This window comes from Phalacrocorax carbo, chromosome 4 (assembly GCF_963921805.1).
Source record: "Phalacrocorax carbo chromosome 4, bPhaCar2.1, whole genome shotgun sequence".
Taxonomy (NCBI): Eukaryota; Metazoa; Chordata; class Aves; order Suliformes; family Phalacrocoracidae; genus Phalacrocorax; species Phalacrocorax carbo.
The window spans coordinates 49,667,877-49,673,876 of record NC_087516.1 but is presented as its reverse complement, the minus strand read 5'-3'; the positions used below and the strand labels follow the sequence as shown (position 1 = coordinate 49,673,876).

The window sequence follows — 6,000 nt, the reverse complement described above, 5'->3', positions numbered from 1 at the left end:
TCTTTCCATTTCTGAAGGTCAGTATTTCTACAGTATCTGTGTGAACTGTGTAGGATTGTGGTGCTTTCTGTAATATAGTGTAAGTGTTCTGCTTATCATGTTGGAGGCTTGCTGATCAGATTGTGGCTAAGTGCAGTGCATACTATCGAAGCAGGTACTTCTGCTTGCATTACCGTTCTGAATTCTGAAAACTACTGACTGGCCCAATTTAATACACTGGTGTCTAATTACGCCGGTAATGTTCTTGCTTTAATAACCTTTCTTAGAATGAATCATGAGTAAAGAAATTGAAAAGTTGTATCCCTTGCCTAGATTAGGAACGGTAACATGTAACTTTAAACAAACAAAGGTGTTTGCTTCTGTTCAAGATAACTAGTTATCTTTTAGTGCTCCTTTCTTTTTTTTTCAGAAACAGCTTAAGACCTTTACTTTAAAAAGCCAACTAGAACGCACCTGTGTGCTAGAGTGCAAACACACACTCATTTGCCTGGTGGAACTTCTTGAAATAAAATAGGCATGAAATACTTTTCAGGCTAAGAGTGTTCCTTGGCATTTCTTGTGATTTAACCCTAGCCAGCAACTAGGCACCATACAGCCACTCGGTGGGTCGCTCCCCCCTGGTGTGAGGGGGGAGAGAATCACAGGAGTAAAAGTGAGAAAACTCGTGGGCTGAGACAAGAACAGCTCAATAAAATAAAGTAAATAAAGTAAATAAAATAAAGTAAAATAATAGTCATAATAAGAATATACAAAGCAAGTGATGCTCAATGCAATTGCTCACCACCTGCTGACTGATGTGCAGCCAGTCCTTGAGCAGCAGCCCCTGCCTCCCAGCCAACTCCCTCCAGCTTATACGCTGAGCATGACGTCATATGGTATGGAATATCCCTGTGGCCAGTTGGGGTCAGCCATCCCGGCTGTGTCCCCTCCCAGCTTCTTTTGCCCCTGTCAGAGCATGGGAAGTTGAAAAGACCTTGGCTAGTGTAAGCACTGCTCAGCAACTGCTAAAACATCAGTGTGTTATCAACATTATTCTCATCCTAAATCCAAAACACAGCACTGTACCAGCTGCTAGGAAGAAAGTTAACTCTCTCCCAGCTGAAACCAGGACAACATTAAAAGTTTAACATGCTGAAAATTAAAAGCTCATCCCTATACACATTGAGAGATGATTGTTTGCTGAGGCTAATTATTATAATCTTCCTCCATAATAAATGCCAGTGTCAGTATTCTCATCCCACCTACCTCTTAGTTTTGAGTCATGATGGATTTTCCCATCTCATTTTTCTGTAGTGGGTGACAGATTTGGAGGCAGATTTAATTAGACTTGCACAGTCTGTTTGAACTGTTTTAAAACCTCTGGTGGTTAATGTTGCAATATCTTTTGATATTTTAACTGGTGACTAGGGTCACAGGTTGGATTAAGATCTGAAGATTTTAATACCTGTTCTTTTTAAGGGTTGCTCTGCACGTAACCTTTGACCCTCTTAGCAGTCTCTTCATTTTCATTAGATCTCTTCAATAAATTCTGCTCTTTCCTATTATTGGACTTTTTACTTATTCACACCCTTCGGGGAACAGAGGGGAGGAATAGATCCCCCCCCCCAGTGTGTGTGAGTGATGAAGAAAGGGAGCGGCCCTTCTTTTCCCTACATTTTAACATCTGTAAAAGGTAAACCTTCCAGGGTAGGACTAAACCATAAGAAATTTTTTCTACTCAGGACAAGGAGGATCTAAATGGAGTGGGGGGTTTTTTTGCACCCTTCTAGGATATATTCGGTCTCAGATGAAAAATAGAGAACTGTGCCACAAAATACTGGGTGAACCTCAAAGAATTTTGTAAGCATAAAATTGAGCTTTCTTCCCTGAAAGTCTGTTTTGTGTTAGTTGGCTTCATAGAGATGGCTACATGTAAAACTCAAAATGTGAAAAGAAATCTTGACATCATCCCTCTTTAAATCAAGGTTGATGCAACTTAAAATGTGTAACTACATTAGATTTAAAGGAAGCAATAGTAAAACTGTCACATATGCTTCATCCTCTTAAAAAGGACATGGAAGAGGACAGTAACTTTAGGGGTTTTCTGGTCATTTTTTAGATTTAGTTGGGGTTTTGGTTTGTTTGGTGTGCAGGTTTTTTTGTTTTGTTTTGTTTGTTTGCGGTTTGTGTGTGTGTGTGTTTCGCTTCCCTTCTGAAATTCAAGTGGAATAAATAATAGGTAACTCTAGAACGAGCAGGCTTAGACTACCTCATTCTGGAATACTCAGGAAAGGGTTTCCCTCATATAGTACAGCTGGCAGAGCTGCTTCCTATAGAATAAAGGACCTTCAATGTCTTTCATTGTATATGTCAAAAAAACTCTGTAAGGAGCTCTGTACTAGCAAAACTGGCTAATACAATTTGTGTAGTTAGATTTCTGCTAGCTGATATAAAAATTATAATCTCTTAATTTTATTAAGTGCAGGAAAGACAGAATTGGCATTAAGTCATATGATACTGTTTGGTCATCTTTCTGCATTTTTTTTTTTTTCTCTTCCCATCATCCGTGTTGTACCAATATGTGCCAGGAAACATTGGTCCACTGGATTAATCTGGTTTTAAAGCAGCATAACTGACAGCAGAATACATACTTATTGAAGTAACAGCCAAGCCTCATGTGTGTTGTTTTCTTTGCACTTGCCATTGCAGCAGAGACTTTTGAATATAATTTTTTTTAAAATATATAAATTCTTTGCTGAAAAAGGTTCATGCCTCAGAGCAGGTCTTAGTCATGTTGGTGACTTTTAAGCTTTTGGTTTCTTTGACCAGAAGAGAAGTGAACCTTAAGATTTTTCCAGGAATAGATTTCCTTCAAATGAGAATTTTCAAAATTGCTTTCCACTGAAGTGGGGTTCATGAGGCTATCCAAGCAAGTACTTCCCACTAAAAAGCAAGGTTTGAATTTCATTCTATGAAACAGTAGATCTGCAGCACAGTTGCAATGAAAAATATTGTATATGCTCCTTAATAGCTTTGAATGCATAGAACCAAGGTTAAGCTCTATGGCAAATGTTCTGTTTTGTTGGTATGAATTACAAATTCTGATATCATTGTCATCATGTTTTCCATGCCAGTCTCAGTTCAGTGGTAGGTTGGCCTTAGCCAGCTGCCCACCCAGGTGCTCTCTGTTCCCCTCCTTAGCAGGACAGGGGGAGAAAACAGGATGGAAATACTCATGCTGTCAAAGGCAAAGCACACTTGACTTGGGGAAGATTGATTTAATTTATTGCTAATTAAAATAGATTTGGATAGTGAGAAACAAAGACAAAAATTAGAACAGTTTTCCCCTCCACCTTCTCCATCAGGTGCAAGGGATGGAGAACAGAGGGTTGCAGTCACTCTGTGACAGTTCTTCTCCCTCTGCTCTGGTGTGGGTCCTTCATGAGCCATAGTTCCTGCCAGGAGCCTGCTCCAGTGTCCTGTGGGGAAATATCTACCTGCTCTGTCATGGGGTCCTCCACAGGCTACAGTGCTCCAATGTGGTGTCTTCCATGGGCTGCAGGGGAATATCTATTCTAGCACCTGGAGCACCTCGCCCCTTTCTTCCTTTGACACTCATGTTCATACTGCTGGTTTCTCACTTTTTTTTTTTTTTTTCCTCTTCTTCTCCTATCCGTGCCTGCCACTCCCACCATTCCTCTGCTCATCTGGCATTTTTGCCCTTTCTTTTATATGTTTTCACTAGAGGTGCCACCAGCTTGGTTAATGGGCTCAGCTGTGTCTTGCAGTGGATCTTCTGTAGAGCCATCTGGAACCTGCTGTGTCAGGCATGGGGCAGTGCCTGATTTCTTCTCACAGAGAGTACCCCTGCAGTCCCCTCCTGTTTCTAACACCTTGCTACATACACCCAGTACACCAGCAGTTACTGTCTTCATCTTGAGTTTAAAGGTGAAATCATGCTGCTGCTAAAATATAGGTTATGGAGAGTACTCATACTAAATCTAGATATGCAAATCAGAAGCTGAGTTAGGCTTGCTATACAGAGAGTAGTTCATCAGTTCTGCGGGAACTGTACTGGTTTCATGGGGAACCCGGTCCTTTAACAGGGATGGAGGAGTTATACCCCCTTTGTCCGTCATTTAAAAATACCTGCTAGAAAAGTCTTTTTTTCATCTTGTCTTGCAGATGGCAAGGATGAATTCATGTAGAGGTTACTGGTGCTAGTGAGACTGCAGTTAGACGTGATGTTCTTACTGAATTTGGGGCAGGTTAAGAAGATTCAGTCCTGTCTGACTGGCTTCCATGACTGAACAGGTAAATGTTCTTTAATGTTATTCTGTCAAAATGATTCAGAATAGAAAATCTCTTTTACAGTAGGTCCAAGATAACATGGCTGTTCCATAATTATTTGGGTTAGGAAGTGTCTCAAGGTACAGTTGTGCCAATAGTTCTGAGGAAGATATATACCTTCCATCAAGGGAGATGGTAGGAAGGAGGCAGGGAGGGTGATGAGCAGTCTGAGGAAAGCCTGAGGGTGATCAGCATTCAATAACGCATCTTGAAAGAAAGTGCTAAGCATTCAATTATTAGTAATTTCTGGTAACAGATTAGAGGCAGACATACTCCCGTGATGGAAGATAGTACTCCAGACTGCTGGCTGGATTGGCAATAACAGTAGTAAAACCATGAGCTAGTTTAACCTTGATTACAGTACTGATACAAACAGACAAATTAGTCATAATGGATGTTGGTATGCTGTAGCTGATGGTCAGAAAAATTTTCAGTGGAAGATTTTATGCTCTGTGCACCCAGGAATGAGACCCCAGAAAAATCACTTTGCCAGTGGGATTGATGCTATGAAATTCTGAGCATCTTTAATAATGTAAACAGAAGGGGCAAATGAGGAAAGAATGATGAATACTTAAGCTACAGGCAGGCAGTACTCAATTTAAAAAGGGTTATGCTGTTGTTGTCTACTAGGGTGAAAATCTCTGAACTGCATCCCTGCCCCTCACCCCCCACCCCTCCCCCCCGAAGGAAAAAAAAAAGATAATCAGGTATTTTGGTGTAGATGCTGCCTTAGCAGTGCTCTGCAACTGTCATCATTGAGCCATAGGAAAAAAGGAAATAGCTATAACAAACGTGTTTTAGAAGGTGAGGTGTAAGACCTCAGCAGACCACAGCCATAGAAAATAGTCTGTGCTGCTGCTGAGTTATCCTTGCTCCTTTCCTCTGTCTCCCACCACAGTTTTTTCTCATTTTATTCCCCTTTTCCTCTTTTCAAAATGTTTCTCCTCAGTACTTCTACCCCCTTTTCCTAAGTAGAGCTGTTGCCCACCAATGAGTCAGTGTTGTATATTCTCATAATTGTTTCTTTTACTGTGTCATTTCTTCCCTTCTGTTGCATAAAGCTTTTACAAAGATTCAGTTAAATATTATGGAACAAGCAGACTGTTTTTCTTAGTATATTTTCTGAGACCTGTGAAGGGAAATAGAGTTAACCTGTGTGTCTATGTTTCCTCTATAGATTGTTTCTCAATGCCTTTTATGATACAGCTTTTTAAAGATATATAAGCTTGCCATCAAGCTTCTGACGATTGTCTGTACAGCTTATATCTGCACCAGCAGGAATAGAGATGCATCACCGATATCCTGTACATGGATATTCAGCAGTATGGGAAAGTAGGTTGCAGTTCCAAGTATTCTTATTTGCTGCATCAGCAAACAAGCACAATTCCTAAAACAAACATTTGTCTAGATGTCGATATCACCCAAAACAGTTGGTTGCACTACTGCAGAAAGGGTTAGTAGTGATAGCTGCACTGCTGCAGTACAATACTGCAGCGTTAGGCTCAGGCTGAAGATCTCTTTCATGGATTCCTGGAGCTGGTGGAATCACTTGTACAAATGTTGCCATTAGTGTGCCACAGTGATACGGTAGCATTATCCATTTGCTTACATGGTATTATAGTTCACACACTGTAAAATGTTGGTTACTCATCTCTCCTTTTAACTCCAGAG

General features: G+C 40.5%; 1 long non-coding RNA gene across 1 annotated transcript in view; it reads left to right on the top strand.

The window, feature by feature from the left end:
• The first annotated feature begins 4,173 nt into the window (after positions 1-4,173).
• LOC135313100 (uncharacterized) overlaps positions 4,174-6,000 on the top strand; it is a 136,039-nt gene continuing 134,212 nt past the window's right edge. The window contains exon 1 of the long non-coding RNA XR_010372690.1: positions 4,174-4,293. This is a non-coding gene — a long non-coding RNA (uncharacterized LOC135313100). The remainder of the gene's footprint in view (positions 4,294-6,000) is intronic.